The sequence below is a fragment of the Carlito syrichta genome, unplaced genomic scaffold, assembly GCF_000164805.1.
Source record: "Carlito syrichta isolate Samal-C Ts95f unplaced genomic scaffold, Tarsius_syrichta-2.0.1 Scaffold307311, whole genome shotgun sequence".
NCBI classification, from domain to species: Eukaryota; Metazoa; Chordata; class Mammalia; order Primates; family Tarsiidae; genus Carlito; species Carlito syrichta.
The window spans coordinates 32,752-60,061 of NW_007251407.1; the positions used below are offsets into that span (position 1 = coordinate 32,752).

The 27,310-nt window shown below is 43.0% G+C and overlaps 1 pseudogene; it reads left to right on the plus strand.

Moving 5' to 3' along the window:
• LOC103266713 overlaps window positions 1-15,777 on the plus strand; it is a 21,696-nt pseudogene extending 5,919 nt beyond the window's left edge.
• Window positions 15,778-27,310: the final 11,533 nt, after the last annotated feature.

The following is a 27,310-nucleotide window of genomic DNA, read 5'->3' on the forward strand; positions in this document are numbered from 1 at the left end:
GAACCCGCGGGCTCAGGCAATCCACTCACCTCAGCCTCCCAAAGGTGCAGGATTACAGGCTGAGCCACCGAGCCCGGCTTCTTCTGCCTCTTCAGATGTGGCCTCTGCCGTAGGACAGCCACGGGCCAGCATGGTGGAGGGGAAGAAAGAGGAGACACCTGTTGTTGAATGGGACCACAGAAGAACACAGAAGTCAAGTCATTTTTCCCAGGGTGGCCCGGATTTGACTATGTGCTCATTCTCACTCAGGTTTTCAAAAACGAAGTTTGCTGTTGGACAAACGCTGAAGCTCTTGCTTGCCTGTCCCACATTCACTGTGACTGGAAGGCTTCAGTGGCTGCTTCTGCCAGGTCTGCCAACCTCCTGGGCTGGCTGAGGACACTCACGGGGGGAGCAAGTGCTTCAAGAAAAGTTCCCTCACCACCACCCCCTCGCTCCCCCCTCCCTCCCTGTCTCTTTCCACCTCTGTATCCCCTTCCCTTGGATTGCCTCGGGAAAAGGAAAGAAGAAAGGTGTTTTTTAAAAAAAGAAGTTTAATGAAACCAAACACTTGTATTTCTATCTATTGACATTGGATTTGTGCTTCTCCGGCCCTGCCATTTGGGACAAGTCTTTCTCCGCCTCCCCTTGCCCGACGGTGTCATGCAAACAGACCATAAAAAAATAAACTTTCCCCCCCAAATATTATCTTAGGCCTCATTTTATCATGCTTCCTTGAGCTGTCTCTGTGAGAGGGGGGAAAAAAAAAAAGAATGTGGGTTTTAGTTTGCACCGAACTGGCTGGAGAGGGCCCCATGGCTGGTTCTTCCTGGCGTGGGTTCTCTGCTTTGGCCTGGTGGTCCCTTCCTAGGACACTGATGTTTAGCCCTTTTTTTCATTTGTGCCTCACTGAGGCCCTCACATCAATTTACAGTTCTTGTTCACTCACCTGTAAAATGGGTTACCGACATCTTACCTTCTGTGGTTCTGGGACACCTTATGCTTCTGTGACATGAAGGTGGCGATTGTGAAGAGGACTCAAAACATGGGTAGGTATGACACAAGAGGGGGCCATAGGCTCTCACTTGACTAGAGTCAATATGCCCCCCACCTAAATGCAGACTCATTCCACTTAAAAGAAAAAATGTATCAATAAGCAAAACCACCCTGTGCTGGCTAAATCAAAACACTGTAGGGTGAGGAGGCTACTGTAGGTGAGGAGGCTACCTGTTTTCAACCGAGTGAGGATTAAGTGAGAAAATATTTGAGAGAGAAGCCTTTGAATCCACATTCCCCAGGTTGGACGATACCCATAATTTATCTTCTAAGGTGAGTGGGAAGAACCTCCCCCCCCTTGAAGCTGGGCTCTGATGGGGTGCGAGGCTGAGAGAAAAGCTAAGGATTCCTGGGCTGAGTGACCTCTCAGGAAGCCAACGGACCTAGGGAGAGAAGGCTGGGATGATAGAAGCCAGGTTGGCTTTTACAACCGATTTGCGAAATTCAGACCTTAGCAACTCACCTGGATTAGACAGAGCTTTGAGCTCTGGGAGAAAACAAAACAAAACAAGCATTTACCCCAGTCTTCCTGCTTGAACTGTACAACTGGTAACCAAAGTAGAACAGGGACCTTTTGAACTGGAATCTCACCATTCTGAAACTCCAAATAAATGGATGGGTCTAAGCTGGGTCTTGGAATTGAACATCTATGGCTATTCATAATGGGACAAGAAAATTGTTTTGTAGATGATTACCTACTTGTTGGAGAACAAACACACCACCACCTATGAAGTCGTCTTGCCAAAAATAATCAAACCTAAACTGAACCAAGTCTATAAATCCAACTAGCAGTTTATAGGAAATGCAGGGATCAGAGGAACACATGGACCACACTATGGGGATGCAGGTGGCAAAATCCACACTATGGGAAATTCTTCAAATGATTTAGTTACTTCAAGAAATAAATTCACAATGGGAAAGGCATGGGGCAAAAGAGAAGTGTGTACAATAGAGGAGACTTTAAAAAACTTAAAAAGTAAAACTAAATCACAATGTTGGAGGATGTGCACGTGGACTGATCGTGCTATAAAGAAAGGAAGGAAGATCATATAAAAATTGTCTATTTTGGGTAACTATCTCTAATTCTTTCTCTATCCCTCCCCTCACTAAATTAGAGCTCTTTTGACTATGGACTGCTAATTCCTGGGCTCTGAATTCTACCCAGTTCCCTAGCCTCTTTTTCATCAATTCTCATCTGGTTATATTTTATATGAATCAGAATGAGCTGCTATGCTGCAGAAACAAACAGCCCCAAGGTCTCAGGGGCATAAAACAAAGGTTTACTTATTATTCATGTTACAGGTCTACCATCTCTCAGCAGGGGGCCTCTGCTCATCTTAGTTGCTCAGAGACCCAGGCTGAAAGAGCATCCTCTGCTCATATATCATTGGGGGCTGTACCAGGACTGACTGGCCATTAAATGCTTTGGCATGGGACCAACTCATGTAACTTCTGCTAGCAATCCATTGACCCAGACTGGTAACATGGAACCACCCAACCACAAGAAGGACAAAGTGCAGTACTATCAAGGTGCCCAGAAGTATTTGGTGAACAACATTGATAAAGCAGTCCTTGCTTTACATGACACTGATAGGCATGAGTTTCAGTTTAGATAGGTAATACCAACCCCCAGCCACCGGTTCCAGTTTCAGTCACCTTAGTGTATTAATTGTAATTGCATAAAGTACAAACTTCACTGACTGCTTGCCAGTTCACAAATCACTACCTAAGCATTTGATGACTGTCATCATGAACCAACCATGTCACTTCTTTTGCAGTCTGTCTATGATTCATCGCTGCACATCTCTTACTCAATTCATGCCCAGACAGCAAAGTGTGGAGTTGTGTTGCCTCCTTGTCTCCCAGAGATAAACCCATGTGACATTTTACAAAATGGGTCATCCATAAAGGGCAAGCTAACAAAAATAAAAGTGCAACAAAGAAACAAAAAGTGATCATATCGGAAGTGAAATGGTACGAATCATATTAGAAAAGCTTGAGGAGTATTAAAAACAAGGTACAATCACTTCATCATATTTCTAGTTTAAATTGCACTGGGAACAGAAATCTGCTTATGTTTGAAATGGAGAGTTTTCTACTTTGGAATGAAGACTCTCATATTTCAAAGTCCTAATGAGTTTGGCCAGCATCTTGGCCATAGCATGGAAGTTAGTGGCCACATTGAAAGAAAATGGTAATTATAAGGATACTAAAGTAGAATCTTGTAGTGCCAGTAAAGACTGGTTTCCTTATTTCAGAATTTAGCATATGTTGATGGACGTCAAGCTGCGAAAATAGGGTAAAGACATTGATGGGAAAGTTGTATCCAGACTCCAAGAAAATGAAGATGCCCCAACAGAAGTGATGCTGGCCAAAACAAACAAACAAACAAACTTCACCTTAAAGGGATTCTCATTGAGCAGATTGATTGCAGCCATATTTTTTTTTTTTTTTTTTTGAGCTGGAGTCTCACTCTGTCGCCCAGACTGGAGTGCAGTGGCCGTTCCCGGCCACCGCAGCCTCGACCTGCTGGGCTCCGGCGATCCTTCCGCCTCAGCCTTCCAAGTAGCTGGAATTACAGGCATGCGCTACCACATCTGGCTGATTTTTTGATTTATTGTAGAGATGAGGTCTCGCTGCCCAGGCGGGTCTCGAACCCGTGGGCTCAGGCAATCCACTCACCTCAGCCTCCCAAAGGCGTGGGATTACAGGCTGAGCCACCGAGCCCGGCTGTAGCCCTATTTTAAAGGCCTTGAATTCTTGGTCATTATAGGTTTAATATGTTCCATAAGCCATAGTAATCGACAGGAGGTTACTGCAATGTTGTTCCTGCCTTTGACTCTCCTTCCATAAATCTGAATGCCAGACAGTCAAGGTGCTCAAAGTCTCTTGAGCAGAGGTCCATACAGTCAAGGGATGGGAGTCCCAGCCACCCCTGAGGCAGCTCCCCTGTGCTATGGCTCTGACTCTATAGTCACTGAAAACCCAGGGCCTTCCTCATTGCCCAGTTGCCTTTCCAAGGGGACTTTACCAGTCAGAGGTTTTGGGCGGCTGACCAGAGTTGGTGGCTGACCCTAAGGGGACCTAAGCTTTCTTCTGCCCACTGCCCAACCTCTACTCTTGCTAAGAGCATCCCATCAGGTCTAAGTGATCCCGCCATTTTGGTTTCCTCTTTCCCTCCATCCTCTGCAGAACTGTTAAAGCATTTTATTCCACAAAGTTGATCTTGCAACCACTCTGGCCTGAAACTTGCTGCAAGGCAGAAGAATGGCAGGAAGGTACTGGGATCAGCGTGGGTGCCCTGGAAGAGAAGGCCCAGTGCTTGGCTGTAGCATCAGATACTGGAGACAGACCCAGATTCTTTTTTTTTTTTTTTTGAGTTGGAGTCTCACTCTGTCACCCAGACTGGAGTGCAGTCTCGCCTGCTGGGCTCCGGTGATCCTTCCGCCTCAGACTTCCGAGTATCCGGAATTACAGGCGCACGCTCCCACGCCCGGCTGAATTTTTGATTTATTGTAGAGATGAGGTCTCGCTGCCCAGGTGGGTCTCGAACCCGCGGGCTCAGGCAATCCACTCACCTCAGCCTCCCAAAGGCGCGGGATTACAGGCTGAGCCACCGAGCCCGGCTAGACCCAGATTCTTAAAGACCCAAGGCAGCAAGGCCATGTCCCCGGCTCTCTTTCTCCCTAGGAACAACAGGATCATAATCTCAGTTTAGAGAAAGTGCCTCACAGAGTTTTCCCCTCTGTCAAGTAGTTTCAGCTGCTGTCCTCAATTGCTGCCTTATTAAGGAGTTCCAGATTAATGGTCGCTCTCTTTTTCTGAAGAAAAATTTCAAACATTGTTTTTCCACCTTCATTTTATGCATCCGGGTTGAAGCCTCTGGCTCTTTGGTAGAATGAAATATCCTGACCTGTCTGAATCCAGGATGGAAATGTTTGTGGAACTCTTGGCCTAGTCCTGGTAAGAGAAGCACGCAGCTAGAGAGGCCCTGAAAACCCAGAGAAACTGCTACCAACCACTGGAGGGCTTGGTCATGTGTGCGTCTGTCCAGATGGCCATTTTTTTCTCCCTGGCTTTCATTTATATTTTCTGGTTTCATATCGTGTTCCTGTCCCTCAGACCCAAGCTCGCCCTTTCCACGAAGTCTTCCACAAACTCCACCAGGCCACAGTGGCTTGTCCCTGCTCACATGATAATCAGACGGTGCACAATATGACTTAGGACTTAGCTTTCACTGCTTAGGGGTGAGCCTCTCTTCCTTATGAAGAGAGAAAGCTGACTGAGGGCGGAGTATGTTTTCTTGGTAGTACATACTGTGGGTGAGTAAAATATAATTGTATTAAATAAAAGATGGGTCAGCCAAAGCCTTTGCCCAGAATACTGATCTATCTACTGGTTGATAGATTGATCAATTGATCAATCCATGGATAGATCAAGATGGAAATTGTATGTACTTGATTCTTCTCGAAGAATGCAAAAGGAAAGTAGCAAACTTCAATCTATCTCATGGGAAGCAGAGTGTGATTGGGAGATATCCTCGAGGATTTTTGATAGATAGTTGTGACACATTTTTCCTAAGGGATTTACAAGTTTGGCCCAGAGTCAAACTGGTCAGAAAGACAGAAAGGAGACAGAGCTGCTCATTCCCTTTACCAGGCAAAGCTCAGCATGGGCTTTAAATATATATGCCCAGATTTGTCTGAAGAGCACTGTCTTAGTCTGTTTGGGTTGCTGTAACAAAATACCATAAACTGGGGGGATTATAAACAACGGAAATTTATTTCTCACAGTTCTGGAGTCTGGGCAGTTCAAGGTCTTGATATTGTCTGGTGTCTGGTGAGGCCTGCTTTCTAGTTCATAAATGGCACCTTCTTGCCATGTCCTCACATAAGGGAAGGGGTGAGGGATCTTCCTCAGGACCTCTTCTGTAAGAGCACAAATCCCTTTTGTGAGGGCTCTGCCCCATGACCCAACCACCCCTCCAAATGCCCACCTCCTAATGCCATCACCTTGGGGCCCCAGATTTCTACATGTAAATCTGGGTTGGACACAAACATTAAGACCATACCAGACACCAAAAAATAAGCCTATGCTGGAACTCAAAGTTCTCCACCTGGTCTGGTAGCTTTACTACAAACAAAAAATACAACTACAAACAGTATACTATTAATCACCCTATTCATTTATTTTCTCCTTTGTATTTACTTTTATTGATGCATAATATCTGTACATATTTATAGGGTAAAGTGTGGTTCATAATGTTTAGTATCTTTTTGTATACCTGTTGGCCACTTATATGTCTTCTACTGAGAAACATCTGTTCAGATCTTTTGCCCATTTCTTAGTAGGACCATTTAGTTTCTGCTGTTGAGTTGTTTATGTTGCTTGTATATTCTGGATATTAGTCCCTTGTCAGATAAATAGTTTGCAAATATTTTATCCCATTCAACAGGCTGTCTCTGGTTTTTCATATTTTCAAAATTATCTTTCTGGTTCCTTCTCATTTGGGTAGACTATTTCTCCTTTTTTTTTTTTTTTTTTTGAGTTGGAGTCTCACTCTGTTACCCAGACTGTGGCAGCACTGCACTGGCTCACGTACCTGCACTGGCTTACAGTGTCCTGAGTGGCTGGAGTGGCTTGAAAAGTATTGCTAGTTGGCATTTGGTATCAGGCCTTCCCTCAAAGCTGAGGTATTGTTATCAGATGTAGTGGACTGTACTTTTTGACTTTTGGCCAGGTGGTGGCACTTGTAGGAAAAAGCCCGCTGCCATGGTGGCTGAAGGGTTTCTCCTTGGCGAGTGTTGCTCCAAGGAGTAACCGACAGCCTGGGCCAAGGGCAGGTCTCTGGGAATTTGCCAAGTTCTCTGTCTGTTTTGAGCCTTTGTGGGGTGGGTGTGCAGTGGAAAGGAGCTTAAACACTCCACAAGTGTACATTCTTAGCTGCCCCAGTAGGGATTAGGAGGGAGTCCCAGGCCACTGGAGTAATACTGTTAACAGAGCAGGCACAGAAGAGTTCACAAGGGGAGTGAGAGGTTGCTATGGCAACATGTCCCACCAGGCTCCACCTTGGCCCCAGGCAATCTGAGCTCTGATTGTCAAAGTGCAGTGGGCTCAGGGCCTCAGGTGTTCTCAGGCAACCTGCCCAATGATCCGCAGCCTTGGAGTTTGCCCTTGGGGCCTGTTCTCCACCAAGCCAGCTGAAAAGCAGCTGCTCCACCCTGCAAGGGTTGAGTTCCTGGGAAATGGTCCCTGGTACTGCTCAAGGCTTTTTCTTTTTTTTTTTTTTCCTACACCATTCCAAGGCAGAGCCTGGCAGGGGGTCATACTGGGGTCCCATAAGACTCAGGGAGCCCTGCAAGTTTGCAGCAGGAGCACAGAACTCCCAAATTCCCAAACTCACCTTCCCCGCTGTATCTGGAGGCTGTGGTGACTATGGTAGTACAGGCAAGAATCTGGCCAGTTCCAGCCCAGGTCGGTGTATTTTGTTTTCTTTTTTGCTTGAAGTGGTTATTATCACTCTTTTGGAGACTTGTGGGACATGCTGCTGGGTCCGTTCTTCTCTGGGTGCTGAGGAAACTATATTTTGGTTTACTCTGTTGGAGAAACACTCTAGCTGCCTCATGTCAGCCATCTTAATCCTCTCCTCTCTTCGTATTTTCAGTTTTAACTTTAATTTTGTTAACTTTAATTTTGTTAATTTAATTTAAAGACGTGGGATAGAACTCAGGGTTAGTTACATAAGTGGTCTACACACCGGTAAGGTTTGGGCCTCCCATGGGTTGTCACTTTGCATGGTTTAGGATCAGTGCCCTCACTGATGTTATACTTCATTCCCACGTCCCACCCCCTAGTGTCCCACTACTGCCAATCTTTCTTACAGTGTTATGATAAATGTTCAGGGTCCACTTATGAGTGAGAATATGTAGTACTCAGTTCTTTTTTTCTATACTAGATCACTGAGTATGATAGACTCTAAATCCATCCAAGTTGCTGCAGTCCATAATTTTGTCCTTTATGGCTGTGTAATATTTCGTTGTGTAATACATCACATTTTTTTATCCAGTCCACTCTCAATGGGCAGCACATTTGGTTCCATGTTTTTGCTATTGTGAATATGCATTTATATGCAATAAATATGTGTGCACAGATATCTTTTTTGCAGAATTATTTGCGTTCCAGTGGGTAAATTTCCAGAAGGGGGATTGCCACCAACAGTTTAGAAGCATTCCCTTTTCTCTACATCCTCTGCAGCATCTGTTGTTTTTTTGAGTTATTGATGATGGCCATCCTGACTGGAGTTACCCAGTATGGTTTTGATTTGCATTTCTTTGATGATTAGTGAGGCTGAACATTTTTTCATGTATCTGTTGGCTGTTTGTATGCCTTCTTTCGAGAAGTGTTTATTCATATCATTTGCCTACTTTTTAATAGGGCTGCTTGTTTTTTTCCTCTCTTCAGTTTTTAAAGTCAGTGTTTTATAGTTTTCCTTGTAGGGGTCTTTCATTTTCTTGTTTAAATTTATTCCTAAGTATTTTATTTTTGTAGCTATTGTAAATGGGATTTACTACTTCATCTCTTTTTCAACTAGTTTGTCATTAGTGTGTAGAAACACTACTGATTTTTGTATGTTGATTTTGTATCCTGCAACTTTACCAGATTTGTTTATTGAATCTCAGAGTTTTTTTGATGAAGTATTTAGGTTTTTATAAATATAAAACCATGCTATTAGCAAAGAGGGACAATTTTACTTCCTCTTTTCTAATTTGGATGCCTTTTTATTTCTTTCTCTTGCCTGATTGTTCTGGCTAGGACTTTCAGAACTATATCAAATAGAGGTGGTGAGAGTAGCCATCCTTGTCTTGTTCCAGTTTTTAAAGAAAAGACTTTAAGCTCTTCCTCATTTAGTGTGATGTTAGCTGTAGATTTGTATTATATGGTCTTTATTATATCAAGGAATGTTCCTCCTACACTAGTTTGTTGAGAGTTTTTATCATTAAGGGATGTCAAATTTTCGGTGATTTTCTGTATCTATGGAGATGGTCATACGATTTTTGCCCTTCATTCTGTTGATGTGGTATTGCGTTTATTGATTTGCATATGTTGAAACATCCTTGCATCCCTGGGATAAATTCCACTTAATTAGGGCATATTATCTTTTAAATGTACAGTTAGATTCAGTTTGCTAGTATTTTGTTGAGAAATGTTTACATTTATGTCCATCAGGGATAATGATCTATATTTTTCTTTTGTGTGTATGTGTCTGATTTTGGTATCAGGGTAATGCTGGCCTTGTAAAATGAGTTAGGAAGAAAACCTTCTTCTTCAATTTTTTGGCATAGTTTGAGGAGAACTGGTGTGAATTCTACTTTATATGTTTTGTAGAATCCAGCAGTGAAGCCATCTAGTGCTGGACAGCAGTGGTGGGCTATGTTGGTACATGCAGGAGTCTGACCAGTTCCAGGCCAGATTAGTGGTTTTTTCTTCTTTGTTGGGAGACTTTTTATTACTGATTCAGTTTCATTGCTCATTTTTGGTCTATTCATGCTTTCTCTTGTATCCTGATTCAATTGGATAGGTTATATGCATCCAAGGATTTATTAATTTCCTCACGGTTTTCCACTTTGTTAGCTTACAGTTGTTCATTATAGTCTCTGAAGATCTTCTGTATTTCTGAGGTATCAGTTGTAATGTCTCTTTTTTCATTTCTGATTTTGTTTATTTGAGTCTTCTCTGTTTTCCTTGGTTAGTATAGCTAGCAGTTTATCAATTTTATCCTTTTAAAAAACAATTTTTTTCATTGATCCTCTGTATTTTTTAATCTTGATTTTGTTTAGTTTTGCTCTGATTTTTATTATTTCTTTTTTCTACACAATTTGGGTTTGGTTTATTCTTGCTTTTCTAGTTCCTTACGTACATAATTAGCTTATTTATTTTAAATCTTTCTTTAACACTTTTCTAGTGTAGTCATTTATTGCTATAATCATCCCTCTTAGCACTGATTTTGCTGTATCTCATAGGTTTTGGTGTGTTGTGTTTCCATTTTCTTTTTTTTTTGAGAAATTTTGATATTTGCTTTCTAATTTCTTCCTTGACCCAATGGTTGTTCAGAAGCATGCTATTTAATTTCCATGTGCTTATACAGTATCCAAAGTTTCTCTTATTAATTTCGTTTTATGCCATTGTAGTCTGCTATGATTTTGATTTTAAAAGATTTGTTGTGACTTGTTTTATGGTCTAACATATGGTCTATCCTGCAGAAGTTTCCACATGCTGATGAGAATGTGTATTCTGCAGTTGTTGGATATAATTTTCTATAGATGGCTGTTAGGTTCATTTGGTCTAAAGTGAAGTTTAAATACAATGTTTCTTGGATTATTATTATTATTTTTTGTCTAGATAATCTGTTTAATGCTGAGAGTGGGGTGTTGAAGTTCCCAAAAATTAACTGTATTAGAGTCTCTCTCTTTATATCTAATGATATTTGTGTTATATATTTGGGTGCTCCTGTGTGGGGTGTATATATATTTAGAATCATTACATCCTCTTGCTGAATTGATCTCTTTATAATTATACAATTATCTTCATTGTCTCTTTTTACTTTTTTTGAATTAAAGTCTGTTTTATCTGATATAATTACAGAAGTATAAATATATACTTCTGTTCACTTTTGATTTCCATTTGTGTGAAGTATCTTTTTCATCCCTTCACTTTCAGTCTATATGTGTCTTTACCAGTGAAGTGAGTTTCCTGGGGGCAGTATAAGTTGTGTCATTTTAAAAATCCTAGGCCAAGCTCAGTGGCTCGGCCTGTAATCCCAGCACTTTGGGAGGCAGAGGTGAATGGATTGCCTGAGCGTGTGGGTTTGAGACCAGCCTGGGTAACTTGGCAAAACCTTGTCTCTATAATAAATAAAAAATCAGCGAGGTGTGGTAGCACGCCCCTGTAGTTCTGGCTACTTGGAAGGCTGAGATGGAATGATCGTTGGAGCCTAGCAGGTTGACGTTGGAGTGGCCATGAGTGTGCCACGGCACTCTAGCCTGGGCGACAGAGTGAGACTTCCACTCAAAATAAATAAATAAATAAAGTAAAATTCATTCAGCCAGCCTGTATCTTTTAAGTGTAAAATTTAACTTTTTTGCATTCAAGATTATTGTTGATATGTGAGGACTCATTCCTATCATTTTTTTCATTGTTTTGTGGTTATCTTTTATATCCTTTGTTTCTTTCTCTCTTATTGTTTATTATTGTGTTTTGGTAGTTTTCTGTAGTAGTAATATTTGAATCTTTTATTTTCCTCATGTGTGTGCTTGTTCTACCACTGAGTTTTATACTTTTGTGTGTTTTCGTGATACTAGATGTTGTTCTTTGACTTTTTGGTGTTGAATCCCCTTAAGTATTTTTTTTAGGGTTGGTCCAGTGGTAATGAGTTCCCTCAGTCACTGCTTGTCTGGGAAAGACAATTTCTCCTTCATTTTAGAAGGAAAACTTTTCTGGGTATAGCATTCAATTTTTTCCTTCAACACTGCATATATCATCCCATTCTCTCCTGATCTTTAATGTTTTTGCTGAGAAATCCACCGTTAGTCTGAGTGAGTCCTCATATATGTGACTAAATGCTTTTCTCTTGCCATTTTAGAATTCTGACTTTTGACAGTTTTCCTATACTATGCCTCAAAGAAGACCCTTCAGATTGTATCAGAGATTCTATGAGCTTTCTATAGCTAGATGTCTACATTTCTTAATAGACTCAGACAGTTTTCATTATTTTATTAAATAGGTTTTCAATGCCTTTGCCATTTTCTTCACCAGCTGGAACACACAGAATTAGAATATTTGCTTGCTTTGTGGTGTTCAACACAGGCTTTCATCATTAAAAAAAATTTTTTTCCCTTCTGACTGCTTATTTCAAAAGGCTTGTTTTCAAGTCTTGAAATTCTTTCTTTTGCTTGATGTAGCGTATTATTAAAGCTTGTAGCTGTATTTCTTATTTTATTCATTGAATTATTCATTTCCAGAATTTCTGTTTGGTTCTTCTTTTATGCTATCTATCTCTTTGGTATATTGCTCATTCATATCCTGGGTTGTTTTTCTGCTATCTTTGTATTGTTTATCTATGTTCTCTTGTATCTTACTAAACTTCTTTGATATCATTATTTTGAATTTTTTTGGTGACATTTCATACCTTTCTTTTTAATTGGAATCTGTTGCTGGAGAATTAATGTGTTTCTTTGGAGGTGTCATAGTCCCTTGCTTTTTTACATTTCTTGTGCCCTTACCATTGATAAGTATGCATGTGGTATAATAGTTGTTGCTTCCAGTTTTTTATACGGCCTTCATAGAGGAAAAATTTTTCCTGTAGATGTATCTATGGTGTTGGTTTGATGGAGCATATTAGCTTTGATTCTGGGTGTGTGCAGTAGTGTAGTCTCCATATGATTTATTTGGCTGTAAACAGCCTCAGTGGTGTCTGATTTTTTTTTTTTTTTTTTCCAGTGGCTTAGGCTGCAGTTGTTAGTGAGGCTGAGGTGAGGTTTTGCTGAGGGCAAGGGAGTCAGGTAGCATTCAGGCTCTGGGGAGCATGCACTTTGGATCCCATTTTCCCAGGGACAGCCTTCCCCAAAGTGAAAGATACTGCTTGTGCTAGAGTGTTAGGAACCCTGCTGTACTGCTTAGTCCAGCTATTGTCATGCGATTGCAGTCCTCTGGAAGATGTGGGGGTGGGTGTCAGTGGGTCTCCAGGGATGTGGAAATGCAGAGGTTGTTGGGCCCCAGAACACGATGCAGTCTGGTGGAGGCTGAGTTTTCAAAATCATGCTGTGTTGCAGTTGCTCGAGTCTTGGACGCGTATGGGGCCAGCGTGAGTTCCCTCTCTGGAACAAGGCTTTCACACTGACTCCAGGCAACTCCTCCATCCTAGTCTCAGGGTCCACAAGGGTCAAGGGGATCTCCCATGTCTAGGACTGTAGGAGTTTGCAGTGGGAATGTGGACTGTTGGGGATCTCCCACATGTCCTTTCCCTGAACGGGAGATCCTCTGTGAGCTCCAGGCCAATCTTGGCCAGGCTGGCTCCTTCACATCCCTTTCCTTCCATGCCTCTGGTGTTTCCTATCACTTCTCTGCTGAATTCTAGTGTTCTCTCTTAGATGCTCTATTTGAAGTTTGATTACTTGCTATTTTGATTCTTCTTTGTGGAGGAGGCAGGTGTGGCACGCCGCTAGTCAGCCATCTTGAACTCTGCTCCCCTTAATCGCTCTATTTAAAATAAATGAATGCACAAAAGGAATTGAACTAGTCAGGCTTTTCCTCTCAGGAGGAAAATGATCAAAAGGCGCTATTGTTGTTGAACTCTCTCTTGGTTGAAAGGGAAGAGAGAAACTGCTTCTGGGAGCTTATGTTCTCTAGCCTTGATAGTCACAGTGTGGTCTGTGGACAGTATCAGCATTTCTTGAAAGCTTGTTAAAAGTGTGGAATTTCAGTCCCCACCCTAGACCTAGTGTAGCAGAGTCTGAATTTTAAAGAGATTCATATGTGCTACTCTATAGAAAACAATTTAATGGTCTAGGGTCTGAAGTTTAGAACTAAAACAAACCCTTAATGTGAATATTGGCATCTTCAAGCCATCTCTCAAGCAATGAGTCTTCATTGAAACCTAGTATGTACCTAGTCACGAGCTAGACATTGCAGGAAGGAAAAAAGCAAAAGCAGGAATAGTGAGAGAAGGTCCATACTATGGGATTTCAGCCCCAAACCCTGCCTATCCCTCCTTGCACAAGCTCTGACCAAGGGGGTGAGCTCTAGCCTAACTGCGTTTGCTGCAGCACAGCCCCTGGGGTGACACCAGTCACGTGGACAACCCTTGTTTTCAGCAATAACAAGTCATCAAGATTGAGCTAGCAAATCTTCAGGGAAGACAGCCCAGTCCTAACCTCTGTCATAACATTTTTCTTTGGCGATGAAGCATCACTGGGTTTGTTGAAAGCTCATTCAGTGTTGCTAACACTCAAGAACTCAGGCTTCCCCCAGGTCCAGGTGGAAGATTAGGGTAGGGAGTAGATGGGCAGTTCTCAACCAAGTAGCCCGAAGGCGTAGCTGTGCTGTTGAAGTCTATGATTCCTGCACTGTATCTTGCAAATGGAGCTGTTTTAGAATACTGAGCATAAAACTGTAGGTTCTGGAGTCAGAATGCCCTGAGTTCAATTCTGGGCTCTGCCATTTGTTGACTATGTGATCTCGGATAAGTCTCAAATTTTAAGCTGTTAATAAAGCGATACTTTGCTTCCTGCCTAATTTGGATGAAGTCAAATTTATCTTGTTTTCTTTTTTAGACTAGGGTTTGGGGGTTGTATTTAGGAAATCTTACCTAAGGTGTCTTAGTCTACTTTATGCTGCTATAATAGAATACCTGAGGCTGGGTAATGCATAAAAACACAGATATTTATTTCTTGCACTTCTGGAGGCTAAGAAGTCCAAGATTAAGGCACTAGCAGGTTTGGTGTCTGGTAAGGGCCCAGTCTCTGCTTCTAAGATGGTGCCTTGAGCACTACATTCTCTAGAGGGAAGGAACATTGTCTTTCATATGGCAGAGAAAGAACTCACTCCAAAAGCCTTTTCAAAATCCATGAAACTCATCCACAGGCTCCCTGTTCCTCCCGTTTGACAGACAGTCACCTTCCTCTTGCAGCGCCAGCCACATCCTCAAGACACCATAGCGAAGGTGAAGGCTAGAATGAACAGATTTGGCCTTATTGGGTACGTGGTCACCAGAGCTGTTTTTAACTCTGGCAAAGTGGATATTGTTGCCATCAATAACCCCTTCATTGAATTGACCTCCACTACATCATCTACATGTTCCAGTACAACTCCACCCATGGCAAGTTCCATGGCACCATCAAGGCTGAGAATGGGAAGCTCGTCATCAATGGAAATCCCACCACCATGTTCCAGGAGCAAGATCCCACCAAAATCAAATAGGATGATGCTGGTGCTGATTATGTGGTGGAGTCCACTGGTGTCTTCACTACCTTAGCAAAGACTGGGACTTATTTATGGGGGGAACCAACAGGGTCATCATCTCCACCCCTTCCACTGACGCCCCCATATCTGTGATGGGTATGAACCATGAGAAGTATCAGAACAACCTCATGATTGCCAGCAATGCCTCCTGTACCACCCACTGCTTAGCACCCCAACCAAGGTCATCATCCATGACACCTTTGGCATCATGGAGGGACTCATGACCACTGTCCACACCATCACTGCCACCCAGAAGACTATGTATGGCCCCTCTGGGAAGCTGTGGTACGATGGCCATGGGGACCTCCAGAACATCCCTGCATCCACTGGCACTGCCAAGAACATGGGCAAGATCATCCCCAAGCAGAATGGGAAGCTCATGGGCATGACCTTCCAGGTTCCTACCACCAGTGTGTCTGTTGTGGACCTTTCCTGCCATCTGGAGAAACCAACCAAATATGATGACATCAAGAAGGTGGTGAAGCAGGCATCTGAGGGCCCCCTTAAAGGAATCCTGGGCTACACCAAGCACCAAGTTGTGTCCTCTGACTTTAACAGTGACACCTACTCTTCGGCCTTTGATGCTGGGGTTGGCATTGCCCTCAACAACCACTTTGTTGAGACATCTCTTGATATGACGGTGAATTTGGCTATAGCCACAGGATAGTGGACCTCATGGCCCACATGGCTTCCAAGGAGTATGAGACACTGGACCACCAGCACTAGTGAGAGCACTAGAGGAGGAGAGAGGCCTTGAGCTGCCGGGGAGTTCCTGCCACACTCAGTCCCTGACCATACTAAGAATCTCCTCTCCTTACAGTGTTCATGCCCATTCCCTATACTCAGAAAAAAAGAAAACTCATCCAAAGGGCAGAGTCCTCATGGTCTAATCACCTCTTCAGTGTCCTACCTCCCAATATCATTACATTGGCAATTAAATTTCAACATGTTTTGATGGGAACAACCAAACCATAGCACGTGATCACAAAAATTTATTTCTATGTTTCCTTCTAGACATTGTATTGTCTAAGGTTTTATATTTAGGTCTATGATCAATTTTTAGTTTTGAATATACTACAAGATAAGGAGGGTAGAAGAAGTTTTTTTTTTACTCCTTCCTTCCTTCCTTTCTTCCTTCCTCCTTTCCTCCCCCCTTTTTTTTTTGGCATATGAAGATGTAATTGTTCCAGTACCATTTTATTGACAGGCCATCCTTTCTTCATTGAATTTCCCCTGAGCCTTTGTTGAAAACCAATCAACACTATATTTGTGGATTTATTTCTAGACCCTCTATTATGTTCTGTTGATCCATAGATCTGTTCTTTGGCCAATACAATGTTGTCTTGATCACAGTAGCTTTATGGCAGGCCTTGAAACCCAAAACTGGAAGACTACCAAGTTGGTTTTCCTTTATAAAAAATATTTTGGCTATACTAGGTCATTGTATTTTCATATACATTTTATTTTTGACTTACTGATTGCTACAAAGAGAGTGTATTGAAATTTTATGTTGAATATATAGATAGAGATCTCTTCTTTACAATAAATAAAAAAATTAGCCAGGTGTGATGGTACATGCCTTTAGTTCCAGCTACTTGGATGACTGAGATGGAAAGATTGCCTGAGCCCGGCAGGTCAAGGGTGCTGTAGCTGTGGGCATGCCACTGCATGAGCCTGGGCAACAGAGTGAGGCTCTGACTCAAAAAGAAAAAAAAAAAAAAAAAAGTACAAGCCTTGACACAATTTAAGGACATTTACTACTCCCTATTACTACCACTGATAGTTTAGAGTCATCTGAATCATTGTCCTCCTCTATGTAATGGCCTAGGTACTTGCAAGATTTTCTCTTTACCTTTGATTTTCAGCAACTTAATTGTGATGGGCTTAGATGTGGTTTTTTGTTTTTTTTTAAATATGGAATGCTTCATGAATTTGCACATTTTCCTTGCACAGCGGCTATGCTAATCTTCTTTGTATCATTACAATTTTTTAGTATATGTGCTGCTGAAGCAAGTACTGATGTAGTTTTATTCATAATTATCCTGTTTGAGGTCCACTGTGCTTTTGGATCTGTAATTTATGTCTTTCAATAAATAAGGAACTTTTAAGTCAGTATTTTCTCAAATACATTCTCTGCCTCATCATCTTTGTTCTCTCCATCTAGGATTCTAGTTAACTGCATATTGAACATTTGTCCCTGAATTTTGTTCATTTTTTTCAATATTTTTTCCTCTTGTCTTTAGATTAGATCATTTTTGTTAATCAAACTTTCAATTCACTCATTCGGTAATTCATGAGGATAATGAATTTATATTCTACCAGATCTTTTTTCTATTTAAATCTGAGGCCACAGCTCAGGTTTTAAAGTATTTAGATGTTCACAACGATAAACATTAATTTTAACCATATAAAACCATGATTCTAAATATAATACAATTTAATACCTAGCCTCATGCTAACTACTCTTTAAAGGAAAGATTGAGATTTTACAATGAGTGCATATCTTGACAAGGAGCTAAGGATCTGGTTAGAAGACAGACACTCAAGCAGAGAGTCCTTCAGATATGAACAAGGTGCCATGGAAGCACAGAGGTACACATGGCTGCCATTACCCCCAGGAAGTCAGGAAAAGGCTTCAGAGAGTTGGTATTGTATAAGGTAATTTAGCTAGTAAAAAGAGACAGGCTTTGCCAAAAAGCAAGAAGAACATTCTAGGTAGAAGAGCTCTGGAAAAGGGCTTTCATGGTTTGGGAAGAGGGGGAAAGAGAAAGTAGAGTGTAGTGTCTACTTGTGTAGTGCAGTGGTAAGTAGTATAGGAGACCAGAAGAGCAGTCTGTGTCAGGCTGCCTTGAAAATCAAACTGAGGAGTAGTATGTTCTTGCTGCATCTTACAAAGTCCCTGGTGCTGAGGAGTAGGGCTCCTCCTTTATCCTGTGAAGAATAAAGCAAGCTCTCTGCTCTCAAGGAGCTCTCAGACTGGCTTTAAAGCCAATTAACCTATGTGAAATAAGAAGAGGCAGAATAATTTTGGCCACCAACTTCTCTCACCTAGACAGAAATACCTTCCAGATTAACCTTTCTGTTATTATATTTGCTCACTTTCAGGCCATTTTTCACATTTGACAGTCATCTTTTTAAGATATAAATTAGAATATGTTCATTCATTGTTTAAATTCATTGGCTTTCTACTGCACTTAGAATGTTCCGAGTCCACACCATTGCCCACCAGCCTCCCCTCATTCAACACACTCAGTCACAACGGCCTTGTGGTTGACTCTGGTCAGGCCATGCTCTCATGGGCATCAGGGTTTTGTGTTGCCTGTTGCCACTTTCCTCCCAGCTCTTCCTGTGGCTGGTTCCTTCTCTGCCTTTAGACCTAGCGTAACTCTCACCTCCTCAGAAAGACCTTTCCTACCTCAAATATCTCCCCTATGAAAGCCTGTCACAATGCCCAATTTATTCCATTCAAAGCATTAACAACTTATAGCCTTTTCATTTATTTGTTTAACTAACTTAAGTCTGCCTCCCCCACTGGGATTTAAACCACAATGGCAAGCACCTTGTCTGTCTTGTTCCTCATTAAATCCCCAGTGCCTAGTATAGTGCCCAGAATACAATAAATACTCATCAGATATGTGGATAAATGGCTACAACTCAATGGTAATGGTGTTGTTATCCACTGTTTCACAGAGGGAGATTAGTGAGAGTGAAGAAAGAGAGGAGGCTTCAGAAAACCCTATTTGAAGGGGGTAGCCCTGGTTGCCACCAGCTTACCTGAAAGGAGAACCCCTCCTGATCTTGCTATGGGTTCCGTAGTGCCTTAGGAAGCTTTGCCTGTGAAAATGATGCTTTGGGTAAGACATCCAACCCTCTTGTCTCCCAGGCACACTCTGCTATGCATGAGGCAGGGTTGAGGCTTCCACGCTCCCTAGAAGTGCTGTGGAGGTGAGCTCACTCCACCTTCCCCTCTTCTTGCTTCTAAACCACAGGCTGATTTTGAAGAACTTGCTTGCTCCATCCACTTTACTAATCCATCCAACTCTTAAAAGAGGAAACCTATTCTGTTTCCTGGGAGTTTACTTATTCTTGAAGACAACCAGAATAAGAGAAAATAAGTCATAATTGAATAATCCATTGAGTTGATTTACTATAAAGACCGTTGCTGTTTTTAAAACCAGGATACATTTTTTTGAACTCTCCCGTCTGAAACCCAGGCCAAAAAACAACACATGTAATTAGAAAATGCACACGTAACAAGAGTTGGGAAGCCTGGGAAGGTGCCTTTACCCATCCCAAGCACTGGAGACGGAACAGCATAAGAAGAGCACGTGGGGTTGGCGTGCACTTTTATTGAGTGAGATGTGATGCTCAGAAAATCTACAGCACATACGTACCCCAAGTGGAAATTCTTTCAGCAACAGTGCATTAAACAATCCTCCCTCTCTTCCCACCTCCCCTGCCCCTCTCTTGCCCCTCCCCCTCAGCTCTTTCTTATACATAGTCTTGGAAAAAGAACCCCTCTCTATGGCTGTATCAGAGTAGGGTGTCACTTCCTTGACTCCCTCAGGAAATGCTTGTAGTGTTTTGCTATTTTCTCTGCTGGGTACACTTATGACAACAGGACAGGGGCCCACTCTACTCTGTGACTTCCTTTGGTTTGCAGGGCTCAAGTTAGATGCCAGTTCCCTTAGAATATTAGAACGTGACCAACTTCCTCATTCTGTTTTCTTCTGCCCTCCTTTCTCCTCTCCAAGCAAGTGATTATCTAAAATCTATGGGTAAAATGTTGTTAATCTGGAGGGATGAGTTTGTCTATTTCTGAATGTGTCCGCCCTGCTTCAGACTGCCTGGGTCTTTGTCGTGAAGAGCACATGTCAAGGATGGAACGGGGCAGCTGGATCAGAGGCAGCCATGGCTGACCAGGTGATTTCCAAGTTGCCGGGCTTTGTTCCTGGTGTGTCTCAGAGCAGTTTAGATGATCATACGAGTGCCCCACTGAGCAACAGCCGTCATCCTGTGAGGGGGAACAGAGGTCTGGAGACCCTTCTGAAACAGGCAGCAAGCCCTCCTTAGGTCTCACCCTGGGAAGCCATGACACGCACAAGATCATCACTGTGTCAGTGTCACAAAGGTCTGCTACTGCACACACGAGTAGTTACAAGAGCTAAAAACCAACTTTCAGTAGCAGAGGCCCCTCCAAGCCTATCCTCTCGTCAGGCAAATGATCAAATGACACTTCCTTGAATTTTAGAGATTCGTATTCTCAATAGGAAAATTAAAAAAAAAAAAAAAACTTCCCTTTTCAGATTCCTCCTCTGAGAGGACCACATGAGATGTCTGTAAGAAATTGTGAGTAGATATCTCAGATAGAAAAAAAAAGCACTTTAAATTGACAAATCAGTCCAAACCACTAAGGTCATAACTCTTTTCCCCCCCTTTCTAGCAGAACAGTAAAACAGACTCGTTATTGGCAGCCCATTAGTGCTAAGGAGAGGCGGACTCTGGCATGACATCAGCCACCGCTTGACCCAAATCTAGTATTTCACCAGAGAGCCCAGTGCTGCCGGCTTTCCAACTGCGTAGAAGGCATACGTGGGGGAGAGGGAAGAAGGCATAAATAAGATGCAGACTGGGAGCTTTTTGATGTGTTTAGCACATTTTTGTGACTTCCTTTAATACCAGGGCCCTCGCATTCTTCCACCATTAGGAGAACAAAAGACAAGCCTGTGATGGACGGGAGGGAGACCCATTCAGTAGAAGGTCCTGTTCGCCCAATTGGCAATTTTTCATCCAAAAGCCTTAAAAAGGGAAGGCAGAAAATGGGAAGAGGAGAATAAAGACCACAGCCGAGGAACTTCAGAGATACAAAGTCTCTTCATTAAATCAGTTGTTTTTTAATTCATAATTGAACTTAAATACAGAGCAACCTACAGGCAGCTGTTTCTAATATCGAGTCCCCACCGCACATGAAAGACGCATTTATTCCTGCCGCAGCCTCCCTACCCTCGGGTGTTATCAGCTGAACATGTTTTGAACCTACCTAATGCATTTGAGGTAGCTTGGGTTTATTTTTCTTTCAATAAAATAAATGGTTTTGTAATTAAATTTCTGCACTGCCTGTGCTTAATGGTTACATTGACAAGTGCTAATGTATGGCAAGAGAATGAGTTTGAAATGAAACATGCTGTTTTCGAATCTGCAAGCAATTTTGCAGTGGGGCGATCAAGACCCCTCGTGCCAGCGAAACATTTTCATTAATCTGCTCCCTCTGCCCCTGCCCGCCCCTCTGGCCGCGCGGCTCTAGGACAGTTTTTAGCTTCCCCTTTGCCCACCCCCACCCTTGCCTTTTCCTAAACACACACACACACACACGCACATGCACACGCACATATAAATATCATGAAGCAAGCCGTTGTTTGAAACCATTTTGTGGTCTCTGGCAGTCGGGCCTGTGGAAATTCGCTGACTTTACACCGTGAAATGTTGCAGCTGTCTCTTCTCCTCCAAAGGGGACTGGCTGCCTCAATGTTTCAATCCCTGGCAGCCAGTCAACAAGAAAATCTGTCCCTCTGTTTTCCTTTTTTTTTATAACGTTCCCCCCTTAGCTAAATTTATTTTTGAATAAATCTTCTCATAGAAAATAGAGAACGGCTATTACGTATCTGGACCGGGTCTGTGCAAACCACTTCAAGTCATGGCAAAGGAGGCGGCCTTCCAGCCTTGAGCTTGTGGAAGGTTCATGAATGGAAACCTGGATGGGCAGGTTGTGGTCTCGGCTGGCTCCGCTTCTGCCCACAGCCCAGGAAGGGGGCCCTGCGCTCCTGCTCAGGCCTGAGCAGGTACAGGCCGTGGGCACAAGACCGCTGGCTCTGCCCCTTCTCAGAAGGTCTATTCTTGGGATGTCTTTTCAGGGTGGCAGCTCACCAAAGGCCAAGAAGGAGCCCAGGAGCTGACTGGGGCATGGAGATGGAGAGCAACCCAGGAGCCTCTGGTGCCGTGGCCCCCCACAAGGTGGGTCACTTAGCGTTTTCTCCCCAGACTGGAGCAGAAGAGTCACAGGCCTGAATGTGCAAGTGCTGACTCACCCATCCGGGCGGGCCAGACTCACCCACCAGGGCGAAATCACAGCTTGCTCTTACTGGTCCTAGGACAGTGTTTAAGGGAAGGGTTTCTGTGTGGTCCTGGCCTCCCTGAATTTATTGCCGTGGAAGAGAGAGGAGATGGTTACTGATGGCATTTCAGCATGAGGAAGGATCTCAACTCCTCAGAACTTCACTGCCCACTTCCTATATCCTGAATTGCCTTTAACAGGGCACAAAGTCTTTCATTTCATAGTCAGAAAAGAGGTTTGGGCACAAAAGTCTTTGGGAAGGAGACATAGGGACTGAGATCTACACTTAGGGGTACATGAAGGTCAAGGTCAACCTCATTATGAAAGAAGAAAAAAAAGGGCTTGAGTTAGCTGGTAGCTGAATGGGAGGAGGGAACATCTTGGAAGAGGCAGAGGGCAAAGAAGTGGGAGACAAGAGTTAGCCCAGTGGACACCTTCATAGCAGCCCTATGAAGAAGTGGAAAGTTCCTTGATTAAGCAACCACAGTAGATTCATGGAAACAGTCATAAAACTTCATCTTATCTAAGATAAAGAGTCAGAGAGGTCCACACCCAGGGAGGAAGGATGGAAAGTTATGGATAAGTGGAGTTGGAGGGCTGCCCTGTGGCCTTGGCTGAGCCTGGGCTCCCGATGAAACTAAGAGATAATATCTGAAAGTGCCATCATCCAACACTCAGTTTACCATGAAAGTTACAATAGTTATTAATCACCATAAAAGAGTGGAACACACCATTCATTCTTCATTCCTTCAGCGAATAAGGGTTATGGCCACGTGCTAGCCCTGTTGCTGGGCTTTTCAGGATACAGGCACAACAAGTATATGGTCTGCCCTCTCAAGGATGAGATAAGTGATGGAGACACACACAAAGTGCTATGTGACTCCAGAGGAATAAGAGGAGCTGTGTCAGCAGGAACAGGAGCAAGCTTCATGGAAGAGGTGAGCCTTAAAAGATGAGAAGGATTTCCAAGGGGGAGAATGATGTTCCAGGATAAGGGACCAGTGTCACATAGAGGCAAAAGTATGAAAGTCAGAGTTGTATCTGGAGAAAGATGAGTGGTCCCAGATGAATGCAGGATAAAGTTTAGTACGTGTGTGTGTGTGTGTGTGTGTGTGTGTTGGTGGGGATGGGAACACATCTCAACCAACAGGCCACAAGGCCATGCTTTCTTTTAGGCACCCCTTAAAGGTGTTGGAGCCTTGAGGAAAAAGTGAGTGGGGGTGTGAGCCAACCTGGTATTCACTGGTAGACACTGTGAGTCATGAGAAAGGCAGGCTGAGAAGGGAAGACATTGATTCTACAAAATTCTATAGTTCTTACCCTCTTGTTACAGCAATAAAACAAAATAAAAACAAACCAATACAGTTCATTTGAAACCTCATTGGTCTTTTGACTTGTTTCTTGATGTTCAATGGGGTTGGCGAAGCTAACATATTAAGCAAATTCTACTCAGTTTAGTTTTGGAAATTAAACCCTGTCAGCACTGTGGTCAGGTCTGCATCCTCCAAGCACATGAAGAATTCTGACATAGGTCACACTCATCTCAAATACTTATTCTTTTGTCAGAGGTGCCATCGTAGCCTCTGCCAGAGTAGAAAAAGAACCGCACTGTGAGTGCCATCCACCATGATGCACCTTCCTGAAAAGTGGCCATGATTCCATGGGGTCTGTTCTTCCTGCACCCTTTCAAGCTCCTTCAAGTTCCTCCTGAAAGCCCTAAGAAGACTTTCGAAGTCACTCTTTGGTCAACCAGAATGGGGCAAAAAAGGCCAGAGGCCGAGAAAGACCTGCATGTTGTCAGTCGCCATGGATATGTCCAGCCTAGAATCTCATGACTGCTGAGACACTCAGGCAGGGGAGAGGACTATGAGGAACCTTCTGCACACCCAGAGTATGGACTGAACATCCAGAGAAATGGCTCTCACCATCCACCCCAATACTCCTGTGGGCAGTTTGTATTTTTTATCAGGGCCACATCTAGGAAGACTGAATTTCATAATTTGACTTCCCACTTGGTCTTAAGTGGACACATCTTTCTCCAAGCTTCCAAAGAAGCCACTTTACTCTTACCAACTTGAATTTGATGATCAACCAGAGAGAGAAAGCATAAATGATGACGAGTGGGAATCTACAATGCACCAAACCCTTTGCTAAGTGTACATCCTTGCTGAATTGTTTCATAGAAGCTTTATCTCCATTTACAGATGAGGAGCTAGGCTTTCTTTCATACTGGGTTAAAGCCTAAACCTGTTCTCTGTGTTTCATCTCATTGCCTAGTCTGTGCTACCTTTACATGCTGCCCTGTAGCAAACTCTGCCTTTCCAAATTGGAGAACCCATGCTCCTATCTGGATACCCTGTGCTGGTGCCTGTGGAAGAGAGGACTAGACCTCTAAACATGTTGACTGGAAACTCATTAATCTTTCATCAAGTACTATTAAGACCTACAATATGTCCAGCACTGTTGGAAGCAAGTGGGAAGAGAGATTCCATCTGCAAGGATACAGCTACCTGCTTTAGAATATGCAGAAAATCACGTGTACTTCATTTTCATTCAGGCCACAAGCATGCACTGAGTATGCATTTGAGACAAAGGTACTCAGGTTACTTCACACAGTCTCATAAGAATATTAGAGAGTAGACACTACTATTATTATTTTAGAGATAAGAACATCGAGACCTTTTAAGATCATAATTCTCAAAAGAGGAGGAGCCTAGTTTCAAAACCAGAACCCAGTCCTTCCCAATGCTTCACCATACTGCTAGTGGAAAGTGGATCCAGCCCCTTGATGGAGGGTTCTAAATACTCTGACCTCAAAGACTTAGATTGTGGTAGTGGTTACATGGTTGTAAACCCTTGTTGAACTATATATTTAAAATGTGCATGGTTTGTATGTGTGTGCAGTTTATTATATATAAATTATACCTTAATAAAATAATTATTATTTGATTATTATACCCTACTAAAATGGTTTAGAAAAAAAATGAGTGCACTTGCCTTCCACTTGTCCTTGCAGCCAAGTCTCAGAGGCACAAGTTGTCATTTCAAGATGCAGCACAAACATCACACAATAACTCTAAGGACCCGGTGAGCCCCAAGGAATCCTGTGATACAGCACTATCTGTACCGGGAAGTCCCTAAGCAGTGAAATGTGCCAGGGGAGGAAGGCATTGCTAGATCACGCAACTGGCCATCCCTCGCTTTGCTTCCCGGATGTGTCCATGTGAGCTTGTAGGAAGGTGCCTAAAACTGGAGGAGAAAAATGGGAGTGGTCTGGTGATAAGAAGCACATTAGCTCAGCAAGCCAAGGCAGCTCACGCTTTATGTAGCAGAACTGATTGAGCACTATAATTCATCCTCCCTTTGGCTCTGAGCCCTCAGTAAGACTTCCAGGAAGGAAGTTTCACGGAGGAGGGAAGGGGGGAGGGCGGGAAGGACGATTCCCACAGTGAGAAGATGCTGGCCCAGCATGTGGGAGGGCGGAACCCGAGGGCTGGCTGCTGAGACAGGCAGGGAAGGCTGGGCACTTTGGGGCCAAAGTACTTGTTATGAGAAATTTCTTAATGACCGTAAGTCCTGGGGGAGGCACGCGAGCAATGCCTGGCGCCAGCCACGCTTGCACGGGGCCTCCTGTCCAGGTGGAAAATGTGTAGGGCATGAGTGAGAAGAGTGAGAAGGGACTGTGTGGCTGCCGAGGTTGACTGATGGCCTTGGAATGAAATCTGGCTCCTGTGAGATCAGGTTTTACTGGAACGAGACACAAAGATGAGTGGCTTTCAGCTGAGAAAGAATCTTGGTTCCTGGTTTCTAGAACAAAGTTTCTTCACCGTTCTTTCAGAGTTTTGTTTATGTTCTTTGCCCATGACATTCCCTCCTTCTCTCCATGTGTCCAAATCCTACAAGGCCATCCCAGGGCTCACCATCTCCATGATGTCTTCCCTGATGGTCTAACTTGAAGTCTCCCTCTTCTAACCTGCTGACCCACAGTAGGCAGAGGTGATGTTAGTTGGAGATTCTCCAAAAGGTTATGTGTTTAGGAGAGACACTTGTCTTCTTAGAGTTACTCAAAAATTCTGAGAGGACAAAGGGAGGAGATTTAATATATGAAGACATTTTACAGAGTAAAATGCAGAATTGACAAGAATGCTTAAATTAAAGCTGAGACTTCAGAAGAATGTCATGAGCATGAAAGGCCGCTTTGGGCCACACTCAGTTAGTTCTCCTTTCCACAGGGAATCTTAATAGATGAATTTGGGGAGTAGGCGATGTGGTATCAGGAGACGGAGGCAGGGCAATGGATAGTTGAAGCCTTGCTAATAAATAGTAAATGGAAATGGTTTCATTAAGTTGCAGTTAAAAATAACAACAAATGTTATATATCACAAATTTCCCACATCAGACATTGTACTGGTGGCATTACACATTTGATTTCAATCAACCCCAACAAGTCAATGAGGTAAATATCATTCCCACTTTACAGCTGGTGAAATCAAGTTATGATGAGGTAATGTGACCCCAATTCATAAAGCTAGTAAGATCATGGTCCAGGACATTATCCCAGATCTAGTGGACTCCTAACTAGTTCGTCATGCTGCCATGGGCTTGTTAAGGAAGAGACACACAGCATCTCTCCTCAGCTCATCACAGGTACTCCCTAAAGTTCTGTGATCTTGTTGTTGGCCCCAAGTGGACCTCCAGAACCCAGCTCAAATGTCCCAGTGGTTCCTTGCCATGCGGGGGCTCCTAGGCCATGTGTGTGGGGACACCCCGTACCAACATCTGGAAGTTCTCACAGGGTCCTGGCTTGACTTGTCTAACCAGAAAAAATGGTGGCTAATTTGGTCCATTCTTATACAAGTGTGGGAATCTCCAAATCATATTTAAACATCTATAAGCAAGAGATGAAGATCAAATTAGTGGACAGCCAGGGAGATGACTGGTTCATTTTGCTCTCCATAACGAAAACTTGGGGTGAGACAGCAAAACTGGATCCCCTTTACTGGGACAGTTATCTCCAAGAATGTTTCCATTTGGAAAGCTTCCTGGTTGATATTTTCATTGTGGCTGCAGTGAGGAATCCTGGTTATTTTTAATAACACATACCATTTCCATCACATTCATTCAGTCCTATAGTATTTTATGATGTGT